Source organism: Equus caballus, chromosome 2 (assembly GCF_041296265.1).
Source record: "Equus caballus isolate H_3958 breed thoroughbred chromosome 2, TB-T2T, whole genome shotgun sequence".
Lineage (NCBI taxonomy): Eukaryota > Metazoa > Chordata > Mammalia > Perissodactyla > Equidae > Equus > Equus caballus.
In genome coordinates, this window is record NC_091685.1 from 42,943,086 (window position 1) to 42,959,890 (window position 16,805).

The window sequence follows — 16,805 nt, forward strand, 5'->3', positions numbered from 1 at the left end:
TCACATCCGGCCGAACCCACCTCGGAGAACCGCGGGGGACGGCCTGCCTTTCGGCGTCCGGACGGTGCGCCTAGGATAGTTCCTTGGAACACCCATCACCACGAGAATCCCGTGGACTCATGCATCCTCACGAAATCTCCCCCCGGCCAGTGGCACGGTCCGGCCTGGCCCCGGCGCCCGCTGGATTTAACTTGCTGTTCGCCACAGCCCAGAGGTGCGATGCGTCTCCCGCGGCGGCTTCCGTTAAACAAGTGTTGTCACGAGCCAGAGTAGTTCCTTCACGCTTCCTCTGTGCACCATCGTCTCCCTTTGCATTGATCCTCTTTCCTGGACGCCCCTCCGCTTCGCCTCCGCTCTGTTAGGACTCTGTCTTCACGGTCTTCGCCGCCTTCTCTCCCCCACGGTCGGCCCCGCTCCCCTTGCGCCTCATTAGTTAGGCGCGGTAGTTTCACGTGTATTAGTTTAAAAAGATCCCAGTGCTGTCTCTGCATCCACATGGCTGGCGCAGTGCCGAGCACGTAAATCTAACAAGTACTTGATTAAATCTATTGAAATTATAATCTCAAATTGTATTTTTAGCAGTTTTCGAATATTGCTACTAGCACCACTTTCGAAAACCGAAGTGGTAAGCGTAGACCGGCTCCTGTCTGTCTCCATGCAGTGCCACCCCTACACCTACAGGTAACAGATAATTAGTTTCTTGGGTATCTTTCCAGTATTTTTTATGCAAGCACTAGCAAATACAAATACGTGCTCTTGTTTTCCTTGTCTCATAAAAATGTAGTAGATTGTATACATTGTTCCGCACGTCCCCTCCCGCCGCCACCACCTTATTAAGTGAGGATCTTGGAGATCTTTTCATATCAAAAAGAACTTCCTCATTCCACCCCCCCCCCCCATAGATAGTATGCCATTATGAGTATATTTCACAGTTTATTTACTGGTGCCCTACTGATAACAGGTTATTTCCGGTCGTTTTCTGTACAGACAGCACAGCATTGAATGACATTCATCTGTCCTTGTGCAGGTATAACTGGAGGGAAAATTCCCCAGTGGGAAATACATTTGAGCGACTCCATACAAGCACTCTCACCAGTAATACATGAGATCAAACAGTATTTTGCAGATGTCAAGTGTTTCTGTTTTGTTTTGGTGGGGGAGGAAGATTGGCGGTGAGTTAACATTTGTGCCATTCTTCCTCTATTTTATGTGGGATGCTGCCACAGCGTGGCTTGACCAGTGGTGGGTTCAGGTACAGGTACACGCCCAGGATCTCAACCTGTGAACCGTGGGGCACCAAAGTGGAGCGCATGAACTTAACCATTACGCCACTGCACAGCCCCTCAACTGTTTAGTTTCAATTTAGATATTAAAAACACGTTTATTTTCAAGAAATAACGTTAATTTTCTTTGTTGGTTTACAAAGGACTTTCATATATCGTGGTCCTTACAATGGTGGTGAAGATGGTTTTTATTCAATTTTAAAAATTGTAAGTACATTCATTTATGCAGTAATCTGCACTCGTGCAAAAATTTTAAATGTCTTTAATCATTTCACATTTTAAGAAGAAAACGTTTTGGGAGTTCTGGAATGACTTCACCTTTGGCTGTTTGCAAAGGTGACAGGCAAAAAACGCCCCCTTATAGCTTTGAAGGAGCATGGGAAATAGAAGAGACAGACAGGGAGAGGAGGCAAGTGGTCAGACGTGCACCTCAAGAACCAAGGAGGGATTCAGGTAAATGGAAGGAAACCCAAGAGAAGACAGGCTGTTCTGCTCTAGTTCCCATAATAAACTCTTGTAAGGAGCCAGCCATGCTGGTGGCCTGCTGCAGCAGGAGATAGCCACAGCAAAATAAAAATGGTGAGACAGATGGTTTAGCAGTGAAAGAATGAGCCTAGTTAACATTCCTGAGACAGCTGCATTACCGTCAAGATCTGAAATGGACCTGAGTCAGCGTTAGTTTTTATCAAATGAATACACTGCACACAGTTTTAAAAACTCGAATATTACTCTGGTAGATGGGATTATTTTTTCAGAAATACTCTTTCCTCTTCCACCTGCAAGAGTGAAGGGTACTTCTGCACCTTGACTTTGGGGTTGCCTTTGTTTGGGCTAATGAAATGTTAGCAGACATGACCTGATCAAAGCTTTGACAAGCACTGACCTGATGATTGGGCTTGCTCTCTTGTAGTTTTGTATCACCTTCTTGGAAAGAAAGACCTTTCCCCCAGGGAAGTTACTGCCGCCCTCTCCACCTGGTTTTCAGAACGAACACGTGGCACAGAGCTGCCCCCGCCAAGCTGTACCTGTACCTGAAGCAGGTCATCACAGCTAAAAGGGAGACTGTGGTACTCAGACTGTGTCACACAGCAATAGCTCCCTGATACTGCATCGAAAGGCTCATAATGAAAACCAGCAGCCTTCTAACTCAGTCCTTCCTATCCCTCAGCCCTGCTCTCCAGAAGCAAATATTTTCAACTCTTTAAATTATTGCTTCTGGTCATCTTCTCAGTGTTTCTAAACAATATGCTAATGCTGTACATAAATATATTTTCCATCTGTTGGTTGTAGACATTATAGATTGACTTCCTGGCAGGTCTGAACATAATTTTGATTTCACAGATGCAGAGGTTGAGGTCCAGAGGAGTGAAATGACTGTATGAAGTCCTGCAGAGTCTTGGTCAAATTCAGATATTCTGATGCCAAATTTCACACTCCACCCACCATAGAGTCTATCAGTATTACTTATTAACAAGTCATGACACTCTTTTAACTTGAGAGTTCATACCTATTTCTCATCACATATTTATAGAACAAAGCCAAAAAGTTAAACCATTTACCAGAAAATATTGACACCTCTTAGTTCAGTCCCTTATTTCCATGTCGGACAACCCCATCCAACCACTACATTTTATATTCAATATTTGACAAGTCTTTGGGCCTTGTGGGAAGTACAAACTAAAAGACTATTTTCAAGGAGCTTAAAATTGTCAGTTTCTTGCAGCAGTTGCAACATTTCATTAAGAGGTACTGTTCTGCCTTGTGGCCCTCACAATTCAACAATGGAGAAATGTTGTTGATAATGTCAGCGAAGGAGTTCAAGACATGCCACTTCTAAATATGCTGCCTTAGCATATTGATTATTTTGAGTTAAAGGCATTTGGAAAACAACATCTTTAAGCAGGGCACTCTGATTCCCACTTTTTCTTCCTGAAAGCAGAAGATGAAACTCATATGAGAACTGCCCTCCCTATGCCGGGAGGAAAGAAACATTCTTATCACCAGAGAGGGAGTTAAGTCTGGTAGAATATGTACAAAGAGACCTTGTTAAAATAACTCTCATCTTCCTTAAGTCTCCTCATTTTATTTTAGTTACTTTTCCACAATTGCAATTGCCACTTTTTGTTCAACCCAGTGTATAAGCATTTAGGTTTTGCCACTTCTTTGGGTCTTTGTTTCCTTCTGAAGACTCCAAGGTCACAGTAAAACACATTAAATAAATGTCCATGCTTTTCTCCTGTCAATCTTTTTTATGTCAATTGAATTCTCAGGCCCAGCCAAAGACCCTAAGAAGGTAGAGGTAAAGTTTTTGCCGCCCCTACATTGGCAGCAGCCACCCATGGCCCTTCTGATCTTGGTCCCAGAAAGCAATTCTCCACAGAATTAGCCTGATCACAATAAATAGCAAAGAAACTGCTATCAGATTATTTATTATTTTTTATGGGTCACTTATATCTTGCATTCCATGTTATTAACGAATTCATTTTCTATGGATATATCCTTTTATTTCATTGATAGCACTTATTCTAGCATTTTCTTGTCTTTTGTTTACTTATTTACTGTCTGTCTCCCCTTAATCCTGTGAACTCCATGATAGGCCCTTCCTGTCTTGGTCACTGGTGAATCCCTGGCATCTACTGCAGTCCTTGGCACACAGAAGGTGCTCAATACTTAAGTATTATCCTGATAGCACCCTATAAGATGTTCCTTCCTCTATGGTTATAGATTAATACTTTACATTTGTAGAACTCTACAGTTTACCATGTGATTTCAACCAATTTCTTACTCCTATTTTTTTTGTGGGTGTGAGGAAGATTTGCCCTGAGCTAACATGTGTGCCAGTGTTCCTCTACTTTGCATGTGGGATGCCTCCACTGCATGGCTGAGGAGTGGAGTAGGTCCCTACGTAGGATCCGAACCTAAGTGGAGCATGCAGGTCTTTAACCACTCGGCCACGGGCTGGCCCTTCTTATTCCTATTTTAATCTTATTGCCTACATCAAATTCATTTCACCAGGCGGTGAATGAGCAATTTTATGTGCAGCAGGGAAGTTAACATTATTTTCACTTGTTTTCTATTTACTAAGGGGGGGGGGTGGAGAATAAATTGAGGTTATTGGGCAGAAGGAAGCCGTCTGGGGCCTTCAATGAATGTATTTTTCACCATCCACTAAAGGGCTGGGTTCAGGGCACGCTCTAGGGAGGTCCGGCAGAAACGATGAATTTCCCCTCCGGAGCCCCCGAAAGGTTAGGTCGGTGAGACAGGAGAAGAGTGGGCGAACCCTGACATTTGAGGCAGGGCGGGCGCAAGGAGGGAAATTCTGACACCGACGTCCGTGAGGGGCCCCGGGGATGGTTCACGTCTGCTCCCACCCCGTGCGAAAAGCCCCCCAAGCGTGGGCCACCCGGCACCACTCCCACGGGCGGCCGGGCGCCGAAAGTGGACCTGCCCACCCGCAGTGACGTAAGAGCCCCTTTCGCCGCCGGGGCGCGCGGCCCCGGGCGGCGACCGGATTGGCCGCCCGCGGCGCAGGGGGCGGGGCGAGGCGCGTTCCCAGCCGCCCGCGCGCCGCGCACGAGCAGGCCGCGGTGGGCGCCGCTGCACGTTCGCGGCGGCCGGGAGCGGCCCCCTGGTGGGCGACGGGAAGTGTGGAACGACGCGGCCAGTCACGTCAGGGTCCTCGCCGTCCCGAGGCCACCGCCCTCTCACCTCAGCGACCCTGCGCGCTTCCGGGGAAGCTTGCGAGTGCGAGGCAGGAAGTGGCCGCTGCCCACCTCCTCCTCCCGGCTGGCTGGTGGCCGAAGACAGGGATGCGCGAGGGCACGACGACAGTGACCGTGCCCGAGGTCCCCGCGCCTTGGGCGTTGGGAAGAATCTCAGTCCGGTCTCTGCCGTGTCCAGTATGGTCCTCGCCTCTTCGGTGGCAGGTTGGGAAAGCCTCCGCGTGCCTCGTTGGTTTCTCGCTTCCCGCAGGTGTTTTGCGGAAAAGTGTTGGTGCCCCGCGCGGCACTGATTCCAGAAATTAGCCTCGGGTTAGCGCTCCGTCCTGGCTTCTCAAGGGCTTCAGAACACCTTTCGTTGGTAGTGCGAGCGGGCCTGTGGCCTCAGTGGACGGCGGGCTCGGAGGGCCTGGGAGGTCGCGGCCCTCCCGGCTGCTCCTGCCGGCACCCTCTGCTCCGGCTCTGCTCCCACGATGTCCGCAGGTTCCGGTGCTCCTGGGGACACGCCGTGGTCCGGGAGCCGCCCCGCAGTGCCCTGGCTGGGCAGAGGAATCCGTGTTCCAGCCTGCATGGCGACGCCCACGCCGCAGGACTCTCCTGACCCCGCCCCTGCCCTGTGGCCGTCTCTCCTGTCCATGTCTTTCCTTGAGGCCCCGTCACCCTGCGGGTCGTTAAGCGGTGGCTGCGCCCACGGTGGGAGTAGGATCTCTCGGAGGCCTTCTGCAGGTCTGCGTGGCTCCGTGATGTGCCAGCCTCGGCCGTGCCCTCCTCTGTGGGGTTAAGATCCACGGCCGCCCTGCCAAGGACGGACGTTCGGATCCCTCCAGCCTGCGGCTCGAACATCTCCTCCCTGTCTTCCACTTGTTGCCTCTTACTCCCCCCCCCCCCCCCCACCTCATTTCCTGGGTTACTGGGACACACCTGTCCCTTGGCTCCCTCCTGCTTGGGCGTAGCCCTTCCCCTAACTGGAATGCCCTCTGCTTCCATGGCAGCCTTTCATTGTTCTATCCATCCTGCAAAACCCAGTTGCAGTGCCAGTCCCTCCAGGAAACTATTCCCAGAGCACTTTGTCCTGTTGTAGCATCTGTAATGCTGTGAGGCCTTATCTTAGTTATTTGTATAACTTCTCCATTCCTCCCTAGGCTGTGAAGGCTGTTCGGGATGGCGCATTATCTATACATGCCTCGCAAGACAGAAAACTCATTCAGGAAGCACTCAGAGTGCCTGTCATGTGCCCAGCCCTGCTCTGCGTGCCGGGGATACAGCAGGGAAAAAACCATGTCCCCTCTTCTGGAGCTTATGTTCTAGTGGGGAGAAGACAGCAATCGGCCGATGCAGAAATAGCTCTACGTGCCAGGTGGTAATATGTGCCATGAAGGAAGGGAAAGGAGATGGAGAATAACCGGGAGGGGGGGTGCTCTTTAGAGAGTGGGCAAGGAAGGCTTCCTACTGAGGAGGAAACCTGAATAAGAGGAGGGAACAAGTCATAGAAACGGGAGGTAGGGTGTTTTAGATGAGAGAGCAGCTAAGTACCAGGCTGAAGCAGGAGTGTGTTTGGTATGTTAAAGAACAGCAAGGGAGTCAGGCTGGATGGGAGAGTAGGACGCAGAATGGGAGAAGTACACGGGGCAGGTCAGGTACACACTTGTCTTCGCCAGCCAGTGAATGCTCGTGGAACTGCATTTAATTGAATTGATAAGCGATAGAGAATAATTTAATGAGAGTGACAATGAAAGTTGGAAATTGCTTGAGGGGGATGGACCCAGTAGGCATATATGTTCACAACTTACACGCATGTGCATTGGAAACCTTGTTTAGTGCAGTGACATGTAACTGAAAAACATCCTAATGAAAACCAATGCTTTATGCAGGGATGTTTTATTATAATGGAAACCCAGAAGAAGAAGGGGCAGATTTTGTGGAGGAAGAAATGGATTGACACATGAGTGGAATTATTTGGTAAGTAATACTGACCACTATTAAAAAGTCCAGAAGGAAAGAACATCCATCCCCTGATGTTGCTTCCTTTTATTTGGAGGAAAAATACTTGAATGTTAGTTGACAAAAGTTGAGTTTATGAAATAATCAGATAAATTTGTATACTAATTTTAATAGCACTTTCCTTCCCAAGGGGTAAGGTGAATGCTAGGGATAGGGAGCCGGTAGGCTCCCAGGCGGAACCTGGCCTTCAGCACGAAGTCATAAACTTCAGGGTAATGTTACTTTTTGGGGTGATTTTGCTTTGATCATAGTTGTACTTGCAGCCCAAAGAACATTTTCCCCTTGGTGGCATGTGGCAGCTATCTCTGTCCAACAGAACTTAAAAATACAGAACACTTGTTTACATAATAGTTTTTTATTACATGCTCTTAAAAAAATTTCTTTTTAGTTAGTCTGGCCTCCCTGGAAAAAGTGGCTACCATGGGCTGTCGTTCTGCTCTTCGTAACTTTTGTCGATGTTACAAAGTTTAAATTATTTAAAGTTTAAATTGTCAGTTTCTTGGCAATCATTCACGTAGATGAGATCGAATGTGGTTTCCGATTCAGCTCTCAAACCACTGAATTGGCGGTCTCACTCTAGGCTGCTGAGTCAACACATCTTGTTATTCATTCACAGGCATGAGTAGCTCCATTACGAGTAGCTCCTCAGTTAGTCATAACTTGGCCAAATGTGAAGGTGGCCTTGGAATAAGCAGACCTGGGTTCCATCCCTGCTTTCTCTGTTCTTTAAATGTGGCGGTGTTTGTGGTGGGAAGATATGTGCACAGTGATTCTGGCCTGTCTGGGTTTAAGCCCAGCTCTGCCGCATGCTCGCTAAGAGACCCTGAACACATTACTTATGCTTCGTGCCTCAGCTTCCCCATCTATAAAACAGGGGTCCCCTCAAAGAGTTACTGTGAGGATGGAAGGAGTTAATGGAGGTGAAGCTAGAACACTGGCCTGTGGTAAACACTCAAATGCTGCCATTAATACTTGGCTAAGTTACTTGAACTCTCTCAGCTTCTGTTTCTTTAACATTAGGATAGTAACAATACTTCTTACCATATAGAATTGATAAGAGGCTAAATAAAATGTTTAATGTGCTAAGCATAACATCTCCAGTGCAGGAAGCAACCCATGAGTATTAACTATTATTAAGTACTGTATGAGAAACATTTATTTATCAGTAGTCACAATCTGTTTAATTCAGTGGTGAAGGGCCCAAGGAGAGGAACATAGAAAGCAGTGTACCTTAAAAATGTGCCATCTGGATGAAGATGATGAGGGACAGAAATTATATAGATAGCGTTTTTGCTTAGGATAAAGTGACAAGATCTAATAGAAAGATTCAAAAGAAGAAATAATCAAAGTCCAAATAGCTCTTCTTGGAGTAAAAGCAAATTCCCAGAGCTAAAACGATTTTAAGCATTGATTATATATCTCAAAACAAGACATTTATCTTAGCATGAATGCATGAATGGCAGCGAAGAAACTTGGTACAGGGGTTGTGATCTTGGGGTCCACAGATGCCCAAGGGGCACAGATAAAATTCAGAGGTCTGTGAACTTGGATGGGGAAAATTACATCTTTTATTTTCACTAACCTCTAATGGACAGCTAGCACTTCCTTCAATCTCGAATTTAAAAATTTACAAAGCCTGGCCGAAGGCACAGTACCTGTGGTGTTGCACCAATAGAAATCAGTTATTTTTGTATCACATTACAGTTCTTGCAGGTACTCTGAAATATCATTTATACTCATGATTAATTTGAAATTATGACAGGTATGTGTTAATGGAGAAGTACATATATTCCCACATCACAATTTTTTTTAAATGTTTGGTAAGTGTATTTCAATACAATTGGTTTCCTTTGTAATCCTTTGTATTATGTTTTACACACTTAAGACATTATTTTGCAAGGGGTCCACAAGAGGAAGGGTCCTGGGCACAGAAACGATGAGAGCCCTTGGGAAGAGTATGGGCTCTGGGGCCAGACAGCTGAGTCGGAACCTTTTCTCTCCTCATCACCAACCTGGTGACATTGGGCGTGCTGCCCAGGTTCTCTGTGCTCTAGCTTCCTCATCGCAGGGATGAAGACTGTTGTAAGGTGTGACTGAGGAAACTAAACACATGCAACGGTGCCTTGCACGTAGGAAACCCCTAGTACTGTCACCATTAGCAGAGAAGTGTTTTATGTGAGGCCTGAGAAAGGGCAACTGCACAGCTTGGGTTGGGTATACATACCAGTGATTTCCCAAGGAGGAGGGCAAGAACTAAAACGGTAGGTCTTGAGGTAGGCAGACTGTGAGACTGGAGTTAACAAATTCATTCATTCATTCATTCTTCAATAATGGTTTCTCGAATGCCCACTACATGCCTCTCAACACCTTCACTAACACTTGTGCGGCCTGAAGCAAGTGTAGAAATGGAGATCATATATGTCTGCATATTTAAAAGTGGCAAATCAAACTAAAGAAATGTTAAATGTGTTCTGTTCTCCTACTTCAACAGAAAAATCTTCAAAATGACAAAATCAAAAATTATTGTTTTTAGGGGCTGGCCCATGGTGTAGTGGTTAAGTTGGTGTGCTCTGCTTCGGCAGCCTGGGGTTTGTGGGTTCGGATCCCGGGAGTGGACCTACACACTGCTCAGAATCCCAGTGACATTCTTCATGGAAATAACACAAAGAATCCTAAAATTTATATGGAACAACAAAAGGCCCCTAGTAGCCAAAAAAATCCTGAGAAAAAAGAACAAAGCTGGAGGCATCACAATCCCTGACTTCAAAATATACTACAAGCTATAGTAATCAAAACAGCTTAGTACTGGCAGAAAAATAGACACATAGATCAGTGGAACAGAATTGAAAGCCCAGAAATAAAACCATACATGTATGGACACCTGATCTTCTACAAAGGAGCCGAGAACATATAACGGAGAACGGAAAGTCTCTTCAATAAATGATGTTGGGAAAACTGGACAGCCACATGCAAAAGAACGAAAGGAGACCAATATCTTACACTATACACAAAAATTAACTCAAAATGGATTAAAGGGGGCCCACCCCGTGGCTGAGTGGTTAAGTTTGCGCACTCCACTTTGGTGGCCTGGGGTTTCACTGATTTGAATCCTGGGCACAGACATGGCACTGCTCATCAGGCCATGCTGAGGCAGCATTGCACATGTGACAACTAGAAGGACCCACAACTAAAAAAATGTACAACTATGTACTCGGGGGATTTGGGGAGAAAAAGCAGGAAAAAAAAGATGGGCAGCAGTTGTTAGCTCAGGTGCCAATCTTAAAAAAAAAAAAGTGGATTAAAGATTTGAATGTAAGACTTGAAACCATAAAACTCCTAAAAGAAAATATAGCCGGTACACTCTTTGACATCGGTTTTAGCAGTATCTTTTCAAATACCATGTCTGCTCTGGCCAGGGAAACAAAAGAAAAAATAAACAAATGAGGCTATATCAGATTAAAAAGCTTCTATAAGGCAAAGGAAACCATCAACAAAATGAAGACAACCGACCAACTGGGAAAAAATATTTGCAAATCATATATCCAACAAGGGGTTAATTTCCAAAGTATATAAAGAACTCGTACAACTCAACAACAAAAAAACAAACAACCCAATCAAAAAATGGGCAGAGGATATGAACAGACATTTTTCCAAAGAAGATACACAGATGGCCAACAGGCTCATGAAAAGATGTTCAACATCACTAATTATTAGGGAAATGCAAATCAAAACTACAGTGAGATATCACCTCACACCCGTTAGAATGGCTTTAATTAACAAGACAATTACAAGACAAGTACAATTAACTAGCGTTGGAGAGGATATAGAGAAAAGGGAACCATCGTTTGCAGCTAGCGGAACTGCAAGCTTGTGCAGCCACTATGGGAAAACAGTATGGAGATTTCTCAAAAAATTAAAAATAGAAATGCCATATGATCCAGCTATTTCACTCCTGCATGTTGATCCGAAGAACATGAAATCACTAATTCAAAAAGATTTGTCCACCCCTATGTTCATTGCAGCATTATTCACAATAGCCAAGACATGGAAGCAACCCAAGTGCCCATGAATGGATGAAGAAGATGTGGTATATATACACAGTAGAATACTACTCAGCCATAAAAAAGACAAAATTGTGCCATTTGCGACAACATGGATGGACCTTGAGGATGTTATGCTAAGTAAAATGTCACACAGAAAAAGGCAAACACCATATGATTTCACTCATGTGGAAGATAAAAACACATAGATAAGGAGAACAGATTAGTAGTTCCCAGAGGAGAAGAGGGTAGGGAGAGGGGGAAAGGGGAAAGGGACATATATATATAGATATGGTGACAGATAAAAACTGGACTGTCAGTGAACACTGAAATTTACACAGTGTTGTAAGCCAATATGACCCCAATAAAATAATTTTTTAAAAAGTTGTTTTTCTTCTAAAAGTTTCAAAATTATCTATTCAAATTTTAAAAGCGTAATTGATAAATATCAAATATCTAAAATTGTTTAAATATACCTGAGACTTTTTAATTTTTGAAATTTAATTAAATGTTTTTATAAAAATTAAAATGGTTTGCAACCCTGGGTTCAATGTCCTTCTGGTTGATTCTAGTAAAGAACAGGTATTAGAGTTCTCATGCTGCATGCTACCTATATGCATATTTAAGAGTAATACAAATTGTTTAACATTGCAAGGTGTTCCTCAGACTTCCTGTGCAACTGTTGTGAACTCCATGCTAATTCACAAGGACTTCCAGAACCGCAAGCGGGAACATGAATAGGATGAAGAAAATGGACAATTGGGACTTCTGGGAAACTATACTTTCTGTAATATTCTTACATAATAATAGATTATGCAAGAATCTGTTACATCCGAAGTATCTGAGGAGGATTTGGCAGATTAATGTGCCTTTTCCCTGTCCCAGCCCTTCTGTGGCTTTATACTCTCCCTGCGCTCTGAGGCCGCACTTCTCTCTTTGGCAGTAGCACAGCACAGAGGTGCTGTCACCTTATGTTTCTAGGACACAGAACAAGAGCTGTGGGAAGTGCTTACCTGGGGACTGCCTGTGTTATGTGTCCTCTAAGTTAGCGTGAAGCACCAGATCCCCTGTCACGGAGACAACCAATTGTTAATTGTGTGTGTTTGTGATTTGTGGGGCTCTGCCCTGGATGGAACATATTTTATTTAACAGTATATTTAGCTTGATGGGTAACTTCTAAATATTTGGACGTATGTCACAGGGGCCATTTACACTCTTGCCCTGTGTGCTCCATGGTGTTAGAGGTGGTTTGAAGTTGGAGGTAAGTATTTATGAGTCATTAACATATAAGTGGGTATCACATAGAGATAGTGTGACCAGGGAGAAATAGTGAGCAAATTTGATAACTGCTAACATCTCATCTTTCCTTACAATGTGTGCTTCCTTCTCTCCCCTACCCTACCTCCTTCCTTTTCTCTGATTTCACACTCATTTTCTGTTTTCTAATTCCTTTTTAATTTGTTTCTTTTATGCCTCAGAACTACTGGCGTCACAAGCAGTGGAAATCTTTAACAGCAGCAGCTGCCTGGACTGGATAGATGCTTGGGGTAGGGGTGGGGACGCTGAATCTTGTAAGAATTGATCTTGCAGGAAATAGCGAGTGTAAATAGTGCATACTCCCTGGATGAGATTGCCTCTAAGATGTGTCCTGGGAGGACGGGGACATATTTTATAGGAAGCATATTTTGAGGGCCTGTTTCTCTTTCTAAATATCGTCTTTATCTTGTTTAGAGTAGTTGAACTTTCATGCGCTTTAGCCTCAAAGCATATTCACTTGAGATATTCAATATTAGATCCAGAGTCCATCAAAATAAAAGGAAATCTATTCCTTGGCTTGGAATGAGATGTTGAGAATGTGATGGAACAAATATTATTGCTGATATTGCTAAAATGTTGATGTTCTGTTGGGATCACCTCTGATTTAGTTTGGGAAGACTGTTTTTTGCAAGAGATGAATGTTTGTTTGCATTTGAAAGATTAGGAGGCTAAAATGGATAAAGCAATGTGATGCATATTTTAAAGCAAATGAAAATTGCGCTAAAAGAGTATTACACCTTTGGCTAGCTTCAATAGTATATGCATCTGGTTAACTTTAGAATTTGCCTTAGCTTCCTATGATGCTTTTATTAAACAAGAATGCAGTAACAGGAACATTATAAAACTCTTTAAACACCCAAATAAAACTTTGCATATCCTTCAGCACAACAATTCTGAAGTGGTTGATTTTGTTTAATTGTAGGCTGGTGCAACTAATCTTGAGAATCTTCTAGGTCAGTACACACTTTTATGTCACTGGCTCAGCTTAAAAGAATGAGCTAATTTCTGTGCTGGGAAACTACATACGTCACTTTCAGGGGAGGCAATAGCTCTGCCCACAGAAGAGCAAAAAGTAGATTACTAAGTAGCATTTAGTTAAATGAAAATATAATCCGGTTAAATGTCATGCTGCAATGTTAAACACAGAGTACCACATGTAAAGGAGGAGGCTGCTTGGTTAGATCATGACTTTGAAAGTGATCAGCAGTGTGATTGTTATGGCATGATACTCCTGCATTTGGCCAGCTCCGGTGAAGCTGGTGGAGGGGATCCCACAATTATCACTGGTAAAATGACTCTCAGAATTTGGGAGTAAATGCCGTAGACAGCCCATGCATTCTTCTCCTCAGTTGCTACCTGCTCTGGGTTGTTCTACTGATGATCAGTGTGGGAGGCTAGGGAAGGCAAATTTCAAAACAATGTCTCATAGTAAGTTACTCTTCGGAACTATGTGCCAGGTATTGAATTAACTATTTCATGTTCATTGTTTCATTTAGTCCTCACTAAATGAGGATAAGGCACAGTGTTACTGTATCTGAAAGGTACGAGTGGAAAATCTGAGACTTAGGGAGGTAAGAAATTTGCCCAAGGTCTCATGACCATCAATGGCAGAGCCTAGGCTCTGCCAAACTTGGGCGCTTTACCGTGTGCCATACTCCACTGCTCCCATTACATGGTGGGGAGGGGGTGATGAAATTGGAGTTAGGATAGCAAATCAAACCACAATGAGATACCACTTCACACCTACTAGAAAGGCTGTAATAAAACAATTTAATTTTTTTTATGATTCTTTTTTTTTTTAAAGATTTTATTTTTTCGTTTTTCTCCCCAAAGCCCCCCAGTACATAGTTGTATATTCTTAGTTGTGGGTCCTTCTAGCTGTGGCATGTGGGACGCCGCCTCAGTGTTATTCGATGAGCAGTGCCATGTCTGCGCCCAGGACTCAAACCAGCAAAACATTGGGCCGCCTGGAGCAGAGCGCGCAAACTTAACCACTCGGCCATGGGGCCAGCGCCAAAACAATTTAATTTTTAAAAATATGGAAAAATGAGTGATAGCAAGGATGTGGAGATTGAAAGTCTTGTACATTGTTGGTGGGAATGTAAAATGGTGCAGCTACTGTGGAAAATGGGCAATTCCTCAAAAAGTGGAACAGAATGACCATGCAGTGCAGCAGTCCCACTCCTCGGTGTACGCCCAAGAGAGCTGAAAACACACGCCCGCATGAAAACTTGTACACAAGTGTTCATAGCAGCATTACTAATAATAGTCAAAAAGTAGAAACAGCTCAGATGTCCGTCAACTGATGAATGCATAAACAAAATGTGCTCTATCCATACAATGGAATATTATTCAGCCATAGAAAGGAATGAATGCTACAACGTGGATGGACCTTGAAAATATTATGTGACATGCAAGAAACCCAATACAAAAGACCAGATATTGTATGATCCCATTTATATGAAATGTCCACAATAGGAAAATTCATGGAGACAGAAGAAGATTAGTGGTTACCAGGGACTTGGGGGGAAGGAGACTGGGCAGTGACTGCTAATGAGTATAGGATTTCTTTTTGGACTGATAAAAATATGGAATTATATACCGGTGATGGTTGCTCAACATAGTGAATATACTAAAATTCACTGAAATGTACACATTAAAATGGTGAAATTTGTGTTATGTGAACTATATCTTAATTTTCAAAAAAGGCAACTTCAGGTCAGATCTGGGAATTCCTTCAATACTGGACTATAGGGTCCAGGTTTTCTTTTGTGGACAACAGGGAGCCACTGAAAGTTTCTGAGGGGGATGGTGGCATGATAGATGTCATGGAAACATGTAAAGTGCTTGGCACATAGCAAGTGTTTAGTAAATATTAGCTCCCTTCTCCTCTCCCTTCATCCCCCAATTCAAGACCAAGCTGCTATGCCTCCTGTGGAAAAATATCTCTTTTCTGTTTGGTCCCTAATGGAAGACCGTCTGTCTTAGTCAAAACCACTGTTGCTATTAGGCTGCCTGGTTGACTTCCTGAGGGTTCTGAGCCATTCCAGGCCAGACGGGTTCATCTTAGCTTCTCTAAAGCACCCTCCTCCTCTTTCTCTTCTCTCTCCTCCTCCTGCTCTCTCCTCCTCTCTTCCTCTTTCTCTTCTCCTTCTGCTTTTCCTCTCCCTTTCCTCCTTCTCTTCTTCTTCCTCTTTAAAAAAAAAAATTGAAATAATGGTTTTCTAAAAAGCTCTCACAGACCTCAATTTTACCCAATAATGTCACCCCACCATACAAATTCTATGCCTCTCTTGTCTGCATGTCACTCCATTTCTCCCTCCTTCTCCCATCTCACCCACATGGTGAGAAGCACAGTAAAAATTAGTCAGGACGTCCTGGGCTCTAATCCCAGCTCCCCATCCTGCTGATCATCTGGCTAGAGGCATAGCCTCAGTGTTGTCATTTGCATAATGTTGTTACAATAATAATATCCAGGGGCTGGCCCCGTAGCCGAGTGGTTAAGTTCGCGTGCTTTGCTGCGGCGGCCCAGGGTTCAGAGCCTGGGCGCAGACATGGCACTGCTTGTCAGGCCACGTTGCGGTGGCGTCCCATATGCCACAACTAGAAGGACCTGCAACTAAGATATACAACTGTGTATCGGGGGGATTTGGGGAGATAAAGCAGAAAGTAATAATAATAATAATATCCATTCCTAAGGTTCTTTCAAGGATGATATTCAATAAAGTGCTTATCTGATGCCTGGTACGTCAGCTGCACTCAATAAATTATAGCTCTAGCATCACTATTATTATCAAGTTTGGGGGCAGCATATGGCAAAAGTGCTGATACTGATTTAGGAGTGGGTTTCATCCCTCAACTGTCAAATATTTTAAGGACGTGTTAAAAGCTTTGGCATGGACACTACTTTAAATAACAAAGTCCTTTTCCCAAAATCATCTGAGAAATGTCCTAGGAGTAGAGAGCTGATTCCAAGAAGTGGTTTCAAGTGCCATTATCAAGTGGGGACAGGGGCTCTGGGGGATTTTGGGGTCAGCAAATATCAAATGAGCTACCGCAGAGTTGTGGCGGGGATTTCCCATGAGGCCCCGCCCCCAGCTGAGTCACTGAAGCTCCTGGGTTTAATCTGCTGTCCTCGAGCTGCTGATCCATCACTGCTCTGAAGATCGAGGAGCGGAAAGTTCTCCACCAGCCCTGAGATCTCAAGGTTTGTTCATTTGGGGCAGATCGGGGGAACTGAATTGGAGTGAGGATATAAGCTTTATTCCCTTTGTACATTTCTGGACTTTTTTGCCTTCTAATTCTAATAACTTTCATTCCATCACCCATTAAATAAAGATCAAGAACCTGGCTAAAGAGACTTTTTTCCTCCTCAGTTTTGTTACTATATGAGCTTGCGATCTCCAAATGAGCAAATACGTGTCTGTTAAGAAAATGTGATAATG

At 44.1% G+C, this 16,805-nt stretch overlaps 1 protein-coding gene across 10 annotated transcripts in view; it reads left to right on the forward strand.

Moving 5' to 3' along the window:
• Window positions 1-8: 8 nt before the first annotated feature.
• Window positions 9-16,805, forward strand: part of TNFRSF9 (TNF receptor superfamily member 9) — a 33,637-nt gene continuing 16,840 nt past the window's right edge. Inside the window, exons 1-3 of one of the 10 annotated variants that reach the window (XM_014737682.3) lie at window positions 9-214; window positions 6,145-6,359; window positions 6,874-6,961. The gene's annotated coding sequence lies outside the window, so the exon portion shown is untranslated. Of the gene's footprint in view, window positions 215-4,813; window positions 5,315-6,144; window positions 6,363-6,873; window positions 6,962-16,363; window positions 16,568-16,805 lie in introns of those variants that run through there. The other 9 variants (XM_070253790.1, XM_014737684.3, XM_014737681.3 and 6 more) reach the window with 9 other exon arrangements.